This window comes from Scardinius erythrophthalmus, assembly GCF_964197995.2.
Source record: "Scardinius erythrophthalmus genome assembly, chromosome: 4".
Classification (NCBI taxonomy): domain Eukaryota; kingdom Metazoa; phylum Chordata; class Actinopteri; order Cypriniformes; family Leuciscidae; genus Scardinius; species Scardinius erythrophthalmus.
The window spans coordinates 40859240-40875923 of NC_138224.1; positions in this window are offsets into that span (position 1 = coordinate 40859240).

A 16684-nucleotide genomic window follows, 5' to 3' on the forward strand; every position below is an offset into this window, starting at 1 on the left:
GATCCAGTTTCCCCCATTTTTACTAATAACTGCTTTAAATTTGTTAATTCAAAGGACAGCAAGGCAAACAATTCAGCATGAGCTCGAACAAGATCAATTAAGATTTTCAAAGCATTTTGGAACTCTTCTGGGTGGAAATTGGCAGCACGTTAAAAAAGAGATGAAATGTTAGGACACTGCATAGAAAACTGCCTCTCCACAGCATCCTGGTCCTGGCAATAACGTGTCAGGTCATCTTCCATGTCCAGTTCCTCCTGGTTCACTAATTGCATCAGTGCCCTTTACAGTGGATAATTCACCCTGTTGTTTACTTCAGGCCATATTCTTTCAATTGTGTGATTCTGTTTATTTAAAAGGAAAATAAGGAAAAATATTAGACTAGCACAACAGCTACATACAGTTTAAAAAGTTAGTTTATTACATACAATCTTGGACTTCTAGAGCAGTGGTTCTTAAATCTGGTTGCTTTAAGGAGGTATTTCTACCTGATTCTACATACAATTTCTAATGTTATTGTTGTGACCTACTTCAATCAGAGGGTTGTTCCATAAAACAAGATCAGAATACAAGCCAGGCTTATTTAGGTTAGTCAGACTTATTGTCGGTGAATTCTGTTTCATAAAGCAAACTTAAAATAGTTCAAACTCAGTTACCCTGGCAACTTATGCTGGGAAACCAGCCTGATCCAGGGCAGGCTAACTGTCAGGCTAAGCCTCAGCTGTTACACAGATCCTCTAACACTGACCGACAAGAACTCAATGATATTACCACCGACACTCTCTCATACCATTATTGGACTTTATTAACCACTATTAGTCCAAAAATAAATACACAGTATACAGAAAATCAACTTTAAGGCTACAATGGTAAATTAGACAATATAGACACATAGATAGATAGATAGATAGATAGATAGATAGATAGATAGATAATATATACTACAGGTTTTCTTTTTTTACTGGCTGAATGATTTGTGCCCAAGATTTAATTAGATTGTTTTAAAGATTTATGAATACATTTCTCTCTGGTTTTGTTTGGCAGCTGTAGTACATGTTTATGATTATTAGAAGAACATTAGAACACAATCTAAAAAAAGAAGCTTTTTAAAGCAGAAGTTAAAATCACAAAATTAAAAATAAATAATTACAAAATCACAGACTACATTTTAACTGGTAAGATGAATCTTAGCTTAGTAATTGACAGTATATTAGCCAACATTTGATTTACCCCATTACAATAGTCCCTTTACAGTTATTGCTATCATAAAAATACATTTTTATTTTTATTCTAAATAAGGCACATCTAATGTCCAAATAACAAATATTTTAGCATATATATATATATATATATATATATATATATATATATATATATATATATATATATATATATATATATATATATTATGTACTTTATTATGTCTTTCAATTCAAACACATTTAACACAATTATACAAATGGACAGTTCCTTTAAAGACATCATATTTTCCCTCAATAAATATTCCTTATTTTTCCTTCTACTTTTTTTCTTTTGTGATAATACCCACCAACACATAGCCTAAAAAAACACATAATTAGAACAATAACCAAAAAGTACATAGTTAGACACTTTTACATATGATTTAAGGGGAAAAAGACAAAAAACAATAAATAAATAAATAAATAAATATTAATACAAATTTAACATTCACATATTTATATGAAACTCTTATAATGACACATAATTCCTAATAGTTATTCAAGTAATATTATTTAAATATCAAATATTAAATATTAAATAAGTCAATAAATAAAATAACAAATAACTAGAAATAAACTTCATGTTATCCTCTCCATAGTGTACTTTAGAAACTAAATCTACTCATTTAAAACTGGGGATTCTTGCTTTCTCCAAAAAATTATTGCATTAAAAGCTGTAATTCTGACTTCCGGTGTAATGGCGTAGAGATAAGACGTGCTTGGTGATCGCTCTCCAACTTTGATAGTCTTTTCCACCATAAACTCGAGACTGGTACTTTCATTTTGGTGATTAATCATGTATTAGGTGGATCGAGAAAGGAAAAAGAAGTTAATTAAACGAAAATGTCGAAAACTCGGGATAAAAACGCTTCGTCGTCCAAAGCTAGCCTCGCAGAGCAGCAAGCTCATGCTAACCCAGCTGTAGATGGTGCAACAGCGACCGTCTTGCTACAAGCTATCGAGTCACTTAAAACCGAACTGAAACAAGACAACACCAGAGTGAGACAGGATATCACTTCATTACAGCAGGAACTTAGCGGCAAACTTGATACGATGGCGGAGGACTTGAGAGGTTTGACAGACCGAGTGGAAGAGGCGGAGTCCCGGGTGGGGCGTGTTGAGGACGTTACGCTGGATTTGGCCGTAGCGCTGGCAGAGAGTATGAAGCGACAAAAGGGCCTTCGAGACAAATTGACCGATCTGGAATCAAGATCCTGCAGAATAACATCAGGATCTTTGGAGTTGACGAATGAGAAAAGCCGACGTCTATGGCGAAATTTGTTGCAGATCTACTCCAGCGTCAGCTAGCATTACCAGCTGATTTGGATCTTAAAATACAGCGAGCCCACAGAGCCCTTTCCAGGCAACCCAGTGCCTCTCCTAGACCTATCATAGTCAATTTCCAGGAATTCGCAATTAAAGAGATGATACTAAAGGAAGCGTGGAAAAAGGGAGTAATTCAATTAAATGGCAGGAACATCTTTTTTGACCACGACTATGCATCTGAAGTTGTCCAAAAGAGGAAGGAGTACCAAAAGATTAAAAAGGTGCTCAAGGAGAAAGGCATTCGCTTCCAAACGCCGTACACAAATATGCGTATTCACTGGGAGGACGGCGCTAAAGTATACTGCACCGCACGCGAAGCTGGGCTAGAGCTACAGAGGCGAGGACTCGAGGTGGAGTTGCCGGCTGCAACGGAAGACGACGCGGAAATCTGGCTCCAAAAGTTAAACGGATGGCAGCAGGTGGGCCAATCATCCAAGGAGTGTGCATCTACAACAGCGCAAAGGGCAAAAGTGAGGCTGAAGGAGTTTCAAAGAGGCGGAATCTGATTTCTAGGACATGGACATTTTCATAATCACAATTCAACTTCTCAGTCTTCGCTCATTCACTGACTAGGTAGAGTGGCACCTGTAGATGGCGTTATAACGTTGGACATTAAGGATGGAGGTGATTCCTACGCCTCTCAACCCTTGCATAGGGTCCTCCCTTTTTTGGAGATCTAGCCCTAGACCTTCCAACGGGGTCACGGTGGGTCAGGCAATTTACCCACTGAATGGAAGTCACAGGTATCGTTCAGTTTGTATTGTTTTTGAAGTTACTGTTCTTAGTTCATGTTTGTTTGCGGGGTTTACTTTCATTATGTTCATTAAACATAAGTGGCTTGGGTGAACTTAAAATTGTTTCAATAAATGTAAATGGCCTTGGCAATCCAATTAAAAGAAGCAGGTTATTAACTAAACTAAAAAGGTATAAAGCACAGGTGATTTTCCTCCAAGAAACTCACTTGCCAAAAGAAGAACATGATAAATTTAAAAAGTTTGGCTACAGAAATTCTTTCTCTAGTGCTTATAAAAATAGCAGAAGGAGAGGAGTTATCACCCTTGTATCTAATTCTGTTAACTTTGATTTGATTGAGGAAGACTGTGATAAGGACGGTAGATTTGTGATTGTTAAAGGCAGGATTGACAATTCAATCGTTTTTCTAGTGAATGTATACGCACCTCCGGAAGGTGATCGGAAGTTTTTTAAATTATTATTTGATAAGATTTCTTCCATCAGTGAGGGAGTTTTGATTTGTGGAGGGGATTGGAACACTGTTTTAAACCAGACTAAGGATTCAACCAGCAAAAAAAGATATATTAGTAACAAATCAAAAGATCTCAAAAAACTAATAAAGGAGGCGGATTTGTTTGATGTGTGGAGAGCTTTCCACCCACTAGAAAGAGACTATACTCACTATTCAGCGGCTCATAAGGTCCACTCGCGAATTGATTTTTTCCTGATGAATACTATTGATCGACACTGTGTCAGAGACTGTAGTGTAGGAATAGCAGATATTTCAGATCACAATGCTATCCATTTAACCATTCATTTAAGTAATCTAATTAGAAAAACATCATGGAGGATGAATGTCAGTATCATCAATAATGAAAAGGTGGTGCAAGAAATGAGAAAAGAAATTCAAGACTGTATTGCTGATAACAAGGATGATCAAATAGAATCAATAATTTTATGGGATACTGTAAAAGCTGTTATGCGAGGCAAATTGATATCAAGAACGGCACATTTGCATAAAATGAAAAGACTAACTCAGGCCAAATTAGAAGAACAATTGAGAGAACAAGAAATAAAGCAGCATTCAGATAAAAGTGTACTGCTGGCTGAAAGTATAAAAGATTTGAGAAATCAATTGTCAGAACTAGCAAAAGAAGAAATTGAAAAGAAAATGAGATTTATAAAACAAACCTTTTATGAATCAGGCCCGAAGGCGACAAAAATATTGGCTAGACGTCTAAGATCACAACAAATGAGAAATTCAATTAATAAAATTAGAGATCATTCAAATGGAGAGTTAAATTATGACCCAGGGAAAATTAAAGATACCTTTAAATCCTATTATAAACTCTTGTATGACCATTCGGACCAAGTAGACAAAAACGAAATTGAAGATTTTTTGTCAAATTTAGATCTCCCCTCCATAGGAACTTCCCAGAACGAGATGTTATCTAGGCCTATTACTAAAGTAGAACTTGATAAGGCAATAAGTAGATTGAAAAGCAATAAAAGCCCAGGGAGTGATGGTTTTCCCAATGAATGGTATAAGGTATTTAAAGACGACTTGACTCCTTTACTGTTGGACTCATTTAATTATACTCTAAAATATGCAAAGTGCCCCCCTTCATGGAGGGAGGCTATTATCTCAGTCATATTAAAAGAGGGAAAAAATTGTGAATATTGTGAATCATATCGTCCAATTTCCATCCTAAATGTCGATTATAAAATATTTACCTCCATTATAGCAAAAAGATTAGAGTCTTTTCTTCCTGATTTAATAGATGAGGATCAGACGGGATTCATCAAGGGGCGCCAAGCCCAAGACAACATACGACGTTCCTTACACATAATTAATGAAGTTAAAAAACAAAATATTCCAACAGTCTTAGTAAGCCTAGATGCCGAAAAGGCCTTTGATAGAGTAAGTTGGAACTATCTTTTTGCTGTTTTAAAAAGACTGGGATTGAATGATTCTAATATTAAGTGTATACAAGCCTTATATCATAAACCGTTGGCAAGAATTAAATTAAACGGCGACTTGACTGACAACTTTGATCTCTTCAGAGGAAGCAGGCAGGGCTGCTGTTTAAGCCCCTCCCTCTTTGCCCTGTTTATTGAGCCTTTGGCCCAATATATGCGACAAACGTCAGACCTCAAAGGAGTAATGGTGTCCAATGAAGAACAAAGAATAAGTCTCTTTGCAGATGACGTAATAGTATATCTACAAAATCCTGATCAAACATTCCCCAAACTTTTAAACATCTTAAAAGATTTTGGAGAAAAATCAGGCTACAAATTAAATATCACCAAGACTCAAATCCTCTGTATTAATTACAGTCCAGCTGATCAAATTAGGGGAAAATACAAACTCAGAACAAATTAAATATTTAGGGATTTATTTGACGCGAGAACTCAGTACATTATACGAGGCCAATTATAGTAAAATAAATGAGGTAATACAGAGGGATCTGACAAAATGGACAAACCTAGTCTTAGATTTTAATTCCAGGATAGAGGTGATAAAGATGAACCTGCTACCCCGATTGTTGTACTTATTTATATCACTACCAGTTGTAATACCCGACTCTCAGTTTGCTAAATGGGATAAGCAAGTGAGTAGATTTGTATGGAAAGGGGCAAAACCAAGGATTAGATTTAAAACGCTTCAGTTGGCGAAATTGAAAGGGGGGTTTGCCCTCCCAAACTTCAAAGAATATTTCTTAGCTGCCCAATTGAGGTACATTGTCTATTGGTGCTCACCTAAGTATTATTCCAAATGGAAACAAATTGAAATTAACTATATCCCTTCGTCCTTACCTCAATCAAGACTGGGTGATAAAACTAGTACACAGTTAAAAGAGGGGAGTCCCATAGTCGAAACAACCATTAAGCTGTGGTGGGACACTGTTAAAAAATTCAAATTTGAAGGTGAATGTAAATCCTTGATTTGGCCTTCTTTCTCTCCCAATTTTAGAAGTGGTCATTTGGACAGTACATTTAGAAAGTGGATTGATAAGGGTATCACTGCAGTGTGTTTGCTAACCAAAGGTTCGGTATTTAAATCATTTGAGGAAGTGAAGAGGGAATTTGGCCTGAACAACTCCGATCTGTTTAGGTACCTCCAGTTACGGCACTTTTATGATATAGAGATAAGGCCACGTCTCTCACAGGAGGGCTGTGAATTGGTAGATTTGGTGTCGGGAGCATACCAGAAATTACCCTCAAAAATCGTATCTAGACTGTATAATTGTCTGCAAAACTGTAATGGTACTGATTCACTGTATATAAAACAAAAGTGGGAATCGGAACTACAAATCAAGGTGTCAGAGGATGATTGGCATTCTATCTGTCTATTTCAACACACTTCCACCAGTTCAAGACAATGGAGGGAATTTGGTTGGAAGAACATAATTAGATTTTTCATTACACCTCGTATCAAAAGTATGCAACTCAAGACCCCCCAGGAATGCTGGAGACTCTGTGGCAGTATGAATGCCAGTCATTCTCATGTATTTTGGACTTGTCCCAAAGTCAGACCCTTCTGGGAAATCATTGCGACAGTAATAAGGGTTGTGTTGGGCTACGCGTTTCCCACAGACTTTCAATCTATGTACTTTGGTTTACTTTCCAATTCAGTTATACGAACTGAGGATATGTATCTCTACAAAGTTATGTTGATGGCCAGCAAAAAAACTATTACAAGGAACTGGTTGAAAAGTCTCACTTTAACATTGGCACAATGGAAAGAGATAATGGAAGAAATCTACACAATGGAAAAAATCACCCACTTTATTAGGCTGAAGTCAGCTAAATTTGAGCTGAGATGGAAGAAATGGACAATCTATAAGTCCCAAGTGTGAAAGGGAATCTTTGTAACATATCACCCTGCTGTTCTGTTTTGTTTTGTTTTGTCATGTTTGTTATAATTTGAAAATTGTATAAATAAAGAGTTTAAAAAAAAAAAAAAAGCTGTAATTCTCAGCATTCTAAATAAGTATATGTCATCTTTATTAAGTAGCATAGGTCCTATACCCAAAACTTTATTTTGTATCTTTATATATTTAGTTTCTTAAAACAAATCTTCCCTGAATTAGGCTACTTCTGTTCATTTTTTTTTTATTAGAAGTATAAAATATATGAGTGTAATGAGCTAGAAGTTCACTGCAACTTATCCAACATCCTAAAGATAAATTATTATAATTAGAAGATATTTCTGGTGTTATAAAATATAGCATATTAATTTTCCAAGCAAAATGTATATTTTAGTCAGAATTATTGCGCTCCTATATTGCGCGCATGCACGCAGCAGCACTCGTTCAATATGAAGATTAGCAGCAAAATGGATATATTTGCATGACTTTCTAACATTTACAGTTGGAGAATATAACTGTAAAATGTAAGTTTTGCACTGAGGGGAAAAAAAACGTCACAAATGCATAAAACAGCACAAAATATACGCTGTTCAATGGTGGATCGATTTGATCCACGATCGACCTACAGGGCTGCTTCAGAAACGCGTGCACACGCAATTATCTAGACTAGATAAACCTGGCTCAAATTAGTGAGATTGCGTGAACTTCAATTACCTTTTATGGAACCACTTTAGCCCCAACTTATTTGTTAGGCTCATTCAAGTCCGGTTTTGGAGTTTAATCCCCGCTTTTCTAAGCGTCTTTTATGGAACAACCCTCAGTTTGTCAAATTCGACACATGTGCACCTGCTCCTTGCTGATCAATTAATTTTGCTTCAATGAGAAATTGGGATTTGGGATTATTAAAAACATTGCTGAAGAGTAGCACTTGTGATTAGGCTGTGGTGTCAAGAAAAACTCCTTCCCATGATCCACCCTGACCTGGTCCAAAATGCCATATTCTAGCACAGCACTTCTGCAAGACAACAAAGGCATATTTATATATGTTAGATGGTAAACTATGCACAAAATACACATTACACATTAATCAATATGTTTGAATATGATAACATTTTCAGGGCAAATCCTCAGATAACAGTTGAATCAAGTAAAGTTTACGAGAATTAACTTATGTTTACACTCTAAAAAATGCTGTGTTATTTTTAAACCCAAATGCTGGTTGAGCATTTTGACTATGTTGTGTTGTGGCGAATTCATAGTTTTTTTTGGTTCAGGTCTCAAAGAAGTTTCTCAGAGTCGAGGTTCCAGGTCAGAAGAATTAACTTTATTGACAAGCAACAAAGTGAGAAGCCGGCTGGCCATCCGGACATCTGAAGTTACAATGGCCAGTGTTCATGTCTTATATTTTTTCTTATCGCTAGGTGCCCAATGGGCACCCTCAAATCTATCTCTTCCCCTCTGTCACGCCTGGTGACCTTGGCACAGTTAGACATGTCCTTCTCTATTGGTTAAACCTCACACAATGGTGCTGTTTCATACAGTATTTTTGACACTTTGCATTGCTGATGCAAGCTGGTTATTTTCCATTCTCTCATCCTTTCTCAGACCCATTTTGTCATGCTTGTCATTTTCATTACATCATACTCAGACATGAATCAAGGAAATTCTCCAACATATCCCCCCTTTGGGACTAATCCTAGTCCCACCTTCTTTTCTGTCCCAGAATGTATCTTCATGAACAGGCTTCTCTCCATTATCTTTCAATCATGGCCAATATGGACCATCCATCTCTCTTATCAATAAGCCCACTCACGAAGGTACACCCTGGAGGAATAGTGAGACCAAACATCTCCGCCCCCACTTGACTAGGGTGGAGTAAAAGATCCCACTTTCCTTTTCTATCTTCAGTCTTGAAGGGATAGATTATTTCAAACATTTGATTTTTCAACATAATCAGCATATTTCAGTGTATAGACTCAAAATTAAGATTGTTTTCAGCTTAATCAACATATCTCAGTGTACAGACTCAAAGTCAGGATTATTCCACGGTGCCAGAGGAACTGCACAGGCGCTTCCGGTGGCCTGGAGTGCTATCTGGGTTGCTCCATCGTTGCCAGAGGTGCCCTGGGCACTATCTGGTGTTGGAGCAGACAGCGGGTTTTTAAACCACCAGTTGAGTCTGCCCTTGCTGGTCCGGCAATTGGCAACCGCGCTTGTAATTAATTTCTCTTTTTCCCCCTTGGAAACATCTACCAGTAGTATAATGCATGTACTTCACTTTTGATTCATAAAAAAACTTTAAAATTTTAAAAGTACTCTGTTATAAGAGTAAAATGATTAGTAAGTGATGAAAATAGTAAAAAAATATTCTCAGCAGGATTATAAGTGTAAAAAGAAAACACTCAGGAAGGGGTCCTTTATAAAAATCAAAGAAACAATTAAAACCCCTCTAACTAACGCCCTGTCATGTTCTAATGATCTGTCTAATTTTACCCCAAAAATAAAATACACAATGTTACTACCTCCCTCTCTATCCAACTGTCAGAAATAACAAGGTACCCCATTCCTTACTCCTTCACCAGAACTCCTTACAGGAAGTCACCTAGCTCGTCCAGTCCTGGCCCAATTTGGTGCACTCTTGTGTTTGTGCACCCGATGTCAACTCCCGGTGGCTTGACTGACAACATTAATCATCTGTTTGGCGGCCACGTTGGCTAGCGTGGATCTGAGAAAAGGCACAACACAGCAGAACAAAAGAAAAATGACAACAGCCACAGCTATTATTATTCCCACCTGAATGAACCATTCTTTCCAAGACCCAAATATAGAGTCAAACCAGTATCCAACGTCTCTGTGTCTCCCCGCATTTTCAGCAACTTCTTGTCTCAGATCCTTCAGCTTCTTCATGGCCCTAGTAAAAACTCCATCAGAGGCTGTATTATTCGGAATAAAAGTGCAACAGTAAATTCCAAACATCACACATACCCCTCCTTTTTCTGCCAGTAGCCAATTCAGAGCTTGTCTGTTTTGCCATGTCATTTTGCTGGTGTATTTTAGCTGATGGCCTAAGGCATCCATTGCTTGATCTTAGTCTTAATTGTTCTGTTGATTGTCAGAGCTAATCTGAGATGGTATGCCAAATCTTGGGATGACTTCTTTGGTTAGAATTCTATCAGTTTCTGCTCCTTGATCTGCTGAGGGTTCTGCTTCGACCCATCTGCTAAATCTATCAATGAAAACTGTATCTGTATCTTTTTCCTCTTACTGATTTTATCATGTCCACATAATCCATCACTAGATGTTTGAAGGGTCCTTCTGAAACTGGGATAGAGCCTTTTGGAGTTGCTGTTCCTTTTCTGACATTATTTTGTGAATCTTTGTCTTTTTTATTTTTCTAATTTTATTTTTCTAATAATCTCCCCCCTTGCGCAATGGTCAAAACCATGCGCATCTGAAATTAAAATAGTAAAAAGGGTTGCTAGTGTAATTATTTGTCTTTTAATACCTCATTTGTCCAATAGTCTGAAGTTGAGGGTTTTGCTTATGCCTTCTTGACTTATGATATAGACTTAATTTTATATTCAATTATTTATTCTAAATTTCAAGGTGCGCATTGTAAATTGGTAACACAACTCTGATGACAAAAGCTACTGAATGTAGGCAATGTGTCATTCCCCATGTGACAGTGTCTAAATGTTTAGAATAACACAGCTGGCCGATATCAGTTGCAATTTGATTGTGTTAAACACTGCTGTCATAAACCCCAAATTTTTCAATATCTAATAGATAAAAATTTCTGGTAGGTCTGGGCATGCTGTTGTTTGAAAAAAACATTATCAATTTCTCTTATCTGATTTGTCATTCATCTGTTAATTTAATTTCTCTTCAAAACATTTTCTTCTGTTGCTTATGAGATGCTCTTTTAAACGACTGGAGATTTTAGCATGATCTCGAATTCATGACCAACAATATTAACATCGTGCAATCCCTGGTAATGACAGCATTTTTGATATCACGGGTTTGTAATTTGTGTAATTACTATTTTTATTTCTAAACCTAAAAAAAATTAACTATTGACCAAGATGGAGTGACCAGCACCATAGCTTTATCATCCATATTTTTTGTTGTTGAACATATTATGTCCTCTTTTTTTCCTGATAGAGAGCTCAGTATCACTCAAGTTTATATCAGCTCTGTCTTGAAAGCAGAGCCCAAAAGCTCTCTGTTCAGTGGACAACATCATCAATTATCTAATTATGCATTTACCCCTAGTTGGTTAAGCACTTAAGATTTGAATAACATTTTTGGGATCAAGATTACTTATTTCATTTACCTATTAGGTTTCATATCTCCTCCACTGCTTCGTACACTGCATTCAGATTGACCTCATTAATACTCTGATACAAATAAGCAGTGTCTCTCTTGCATGGTTTGTTTTCTTTTTGTTTTTGAGATTTGATTCACTATCAATAGTTTTAAATACTTTTAATTTATCCATAGGGTTGAGGCTGCTTTGGCTGTCAATGCAAGTAACACACAACATGTTAAACAGATTCATTACTAGTCATATCTTTATATTGATTTATGCACAATTATACGTGTCCTGTAGGGTCCACATACACATTGCTGTCTTAGTCTTTAATGCGTATAACATTGTGATATTTTACACATTTAGCCATAGGTAGAAATTAGAGTGAAGGTTAATTAATTTATTTGTAGGACATGTGCAGTTTGTGTAAATGTGTTGAGTAAAAACAAGGTTTTGTTGCTTAAATGAACATCTTTATTTGTGTGAGATGTTTCTCTTTTTTCCCCCACACTAGATTGGACATCTTTATTTTACATCTACGTAATTGTTATTGTTGAAAATATGTTGATTACTGTATTTTGTACTTATTTGTTATTACATTGTCTCCCCTCTATACAGTAAGTAATCATTTTATAATTTGTTTTAATAGAATTGTTTTTTATTATTATTGTTGTTGTTATTATTATTATATTATCACAATTTTCTTACCAGTGAAGTTTTAATTAACCCTTTAGGCGCCAGAGGTTTTTTTTAATCTTAATTTCAAAAGGCTATATCTTAAAAGTGACAAAAGATAGAGACTTTCTGTAAATTAGAGAAATATTAAGGATGGCCCAAAGTTTATGTAGGGATTACATTTTCCCATCTTATTTGCATATTATGACGTCATATGGTGGCGGCCATCTTGGATTATAGAATTTTCATGAAAATTCACGTTTAAATGATAAAATGCAGCACTTCTTTCCCCCCAAAATGTCCCTCACCTTTTGTATGCTATATTGCACAATACTGAATGCTCAGGTAAATAGTAAGTAGTAAACAAACTGTGTAAATCATTACTAATAAATGGTAGAAACAAACCGAATGCATGTAGCGGTTGGCCTTTTGCTGTAGAGATTTTCCATTTACTACATACAGTTGGCACTCTGATTCCATGTATGGGGCACATATATATTATTCATATGACACACAAACACAAGTAGACAAGACCTGTTTAGTTCAAAAGCTCACTTGCCACGGCAAGGCACATATCATGAGTGAGATGACGAGACAAGAGGAGAGACAATGTTAGTATATATATTTTTTGTGTTTTGTTGTTTTTTTTGTTTTTGTTTTAGCTGACAAAGACGCACACATCACAAGGACATGAACACACAAAAAAGAACACATACTGTACACTACTAAATGGTCAGGGAAATAGATAGTAAATCAACAGTGTAAATCATTACTAATAAATGGCAGACAAAAAAAAAAGAATTTATGTTGCAGGGCTTTTGCTGTAGAGATAATGACTCCCTATCCATCCAGGTGACATTTCTTGTAGTGTTTCATGGTGTGGTCTTGCGATAGACTATGCATTATAGCCCCTCTGCCCCGTGTCACACCGCCTCTGCTCCTGCTACGAGCAGCGCGGGCGCGACCAGATTTGCCTCGCGCGCGCGCTGAGTGTGCACAGCTCGGACTACTGTCATTGTCATTGCGACTCCCCACCCTGCCTCCATGTTGCCCCCTAACTGTCCTATGAATACTTCGACCTTGTCTAACATACCCAGTGGCATTAGACAAAGCCTCCACCACAATACTTTCGCCGCGATTGCGGAGACGCACGCGTTCACCATGGCTAGCGCGGTAAAAATCTCCCGCGGCCGCCTCGTTCCCCACATCACTAACACGCCTGCTAACTTCGCGATGAACACTCCGACCCCGGGAAACATTGTTCCCACCACTGACATTGGGCAAAGGACCATCTATATTGGGCAAAGGATTCACCGTTTGTGCTTGGTGTAGGGCTATACTTTCACTTTCAGAATCACCGTCATTTTCTGAAGGCAGATAACGTTATTCCCCTTCAGAATCAGGGTCCGCGAATAGAAGACCCAACACTTCATTGCAGGCAAGCTTTATTGATGCCATTAGATAATAATAATAATAATAATAATAATAATCTAATGCAAATACTCGCTGACGTTGACAATATTGCTCTGATAAAATGGCTCACTCGCACACTAGCTCCGCTTTTGTTCGCACTGATTCAATGCGCTCTAGCTCGAAGATTTTGTATAGAAACATGATGTTTTTTTGAGTCGGGGATGAAGTATGACATGTCTGCCAACTAGTGGAGGGGAGGTTGAACGAAATTTGACACCCTATTTGACAAAATCAGCCGTTTTATTCAGTGCCGCATCTTGTCGAGTAAACTCGACCGTGGCGCCTAGAGGGTTAAGTTAAAATTTGTATTCCTGTTTTCTGTAAAGAGTATAATAATTAACTTGTTTTCTTCTCTCTTTGTGTGTGTGTGTGTCTGTGTGTGTGGCCTTTACTGTCCTTTACTGTGCTGTCCTATCTATGCCTTTATATGTCACATGCCTGTCCTGTCTCGTTTAGGTGTTTGTGTTCCTGTCTCTGTTTTGACCCCACCCTCCTTGTTATCTCATTATTGGTTTCATTTGTCCCACCTGTTGTTCCCTCATCACCTGCCTGATTTGTCCCTTTTATAAGTTCCTTTGTGTTTGCAGTCTTTGTCGGATCGTTGTCTTGTTTACGTCTCCCGCTTTCCTGTGAAACCCCGGTATGTGTTGTTTTTGAAGTTGTTGTTTTGTTGGATATCATGTTTTCCCCCTTGGGGGTTTTTGTTTCATTTTATGTTTCTTTTATTTAATAAATCATTCTTTCTGCACTTGAGTCCTCTCCATTAGTTTTCTTTAGTTAACGTGACAGAACGATCCGACCATGTCTAGGACTCAGCAGAAGAATTCACGTCACCCACCAGACCCTCCTGTCTCGTGCCCCTACTACGAACGCATTGTTCGTTTTCAGTCACTAAGTGCCCTCCGCCAACAAGGGGCTAACCTGAGGAAGTTCGCAAGTGAATTCCTTAGAGCGGCGGAGGGTTTAAAACTTAACGACGGGCCTCTTAAGGACCTTTTTTTTTACGCACTCAATGAGCCCATGGACTGGGTTCTCAGGAGGGCGTATGATGGGTGTACCTTTGAGGCTATGGTGGAGGGTCTCGCTCGCTTTCAGGAGCGAGAGGCCGGGAAGGTGGTCCCTGTTCCGGTGGTCCCTGTTCCGGTGGTCCCTGTTCAAGCGTTCCTGAGTCCGGTGGTCCCGAGTCCGGTGGCTCCAGTTCCGGTGGTCTCGAAACGGAGGAGGAGAAGGAAGACTCCCTCCGTGACTGTTCCGGTGGTCTCAGTTCCGGTGGTCCCGAGTCCAATGGTCCCAGTTCCGGTGGTCCCGAGTCCGGTGGTCGCAGTTCCGGTGGTCCCGACTCCGGTGGTCTCGAAACGGAGGAGGAGAAGGAAGACTCCCTCCGTGACTGTTCCGGTGGTCTCAGTTCCGGTGGTCCCGAGTCCAATGGTCCCAGTTCCGGTGGTCCCGAGTCCAGTGGTCCCAGTTCCGGTGGTCCCGAGTCCGGTGGTCCCGGGTCCGGTGGTCCCAGTTCCGGTGGTCCCAGTTCCGGTGGTCCGGAGACGGAGGAGAAGGAAAAAAGGAACTTATAAAAGGGACAAATCAGGCAGGTGATGAAGGAACAACAGGTGGGACAAATGAAACCAATAATGAGATAACAAGGAGGGTGGGGTCAAAACAGAGACAGGAACACAAACACCACATGTGCTACACGAGACAGGACAGGCATGTGACATTATATCCATTTTCACTCAAACTTTTATGTATTTGCTTGCAATGCTTGCTGCTTCGCTTGCCTGCACCCCAAACGCAATCTTACCCAAAAATGCAAATCCAAAAATGCACATGCAAGCTTGCATGCATCTTTAACCCTGGAGAACCCACGGGGTCAAATTTGGCCGCTGTTAATTGCTGCTACCCAAAATGAACAAACAATTTTTTTTTTTAAATTTAACTTCAAAAGCTCAGAATGCCACTTCTGGCCCCTGCATAGAGACACCTAGTGGATGAATATGTGACCCGTCACGGAAACCAAGGACACAAGTCGGCAGCACAACTTTTGAGCAAAATGAGAAAGAAGCGGGTTTTTTTCAAAATTGGTGATTTTCGTTTTTTTTGCAGAATCTGTAAGTTGAGATCACAAAGAAGCCTCTCCATGTTTGAGATAGCAGTATTGGTATATTTAAAAGCGTACATTTTGATGTTGAAATCGCCTTGTTTTTCGGAGATTCTAGCACGCAGTAGGGGGCGTGTCATTGTCGGTGTGTATTTCCATACTGAATTGCCGGCGTGGCTACTTATTATGCAGCGCTCGGGCCGGCTCTATCTGATTTCAAAATTCAATGAAGATGGACGCCAATAGCATTACGATGTCCAGCAATCGATTTAAATAGTAGCTTACATGGGGTTAAAATGGGGTTTAATTTGTCGTTTAATGAGATGTAGCCTAATACATGTTGTCAGTGTGAACCTATAGATCCGCCAATATAGTCAACATGCATATGAATGGTATAGTGGTAGAGCGTTCGCCAGCCGTGTCAGAGGTTGAGAGTTCGAATCCGCCCTTGAATAAGTTTTTTTTTTTTCTCGTATAGTTTTTTTTTCTCTCTTCAAAACGATTATGTTCATCAGTGGTTGTATATCAAGCAGGGACATGCAAACGTTTGAATTATTTTGTTATTTCAACAGAACAAATAGAGAGTATCCGCAACGGATTGAAGCGCGCGTCGAGTGAATACAATGCAGTGTGCGCGCGAGCCACACGAGTAAACACTGTATCTGCGCCACTGATCGCAGCAGCAACGAGCACTTTGATCACTTGATAAAAAAAACAACACATTTCAGCGCTAGTATCTTATTTAAAAAACGAACTAAATGAATGCTCTGCCAGTTAACTGGAGATGTTTTATTTAGAGAATTTGTAGAATTGGTAAATGCAGGGGGGAGGGGGAGACGGGGGAGCTTTACAGGGGGTATGACTTATCTAAATGAGATGTAAATGAGCCCTATTGTCATTCCCAGAAGCGTGAGAACTTGCCAATCTTTAGAAGCAGATTTCTACCATTTCAGTTTTTTTGAGT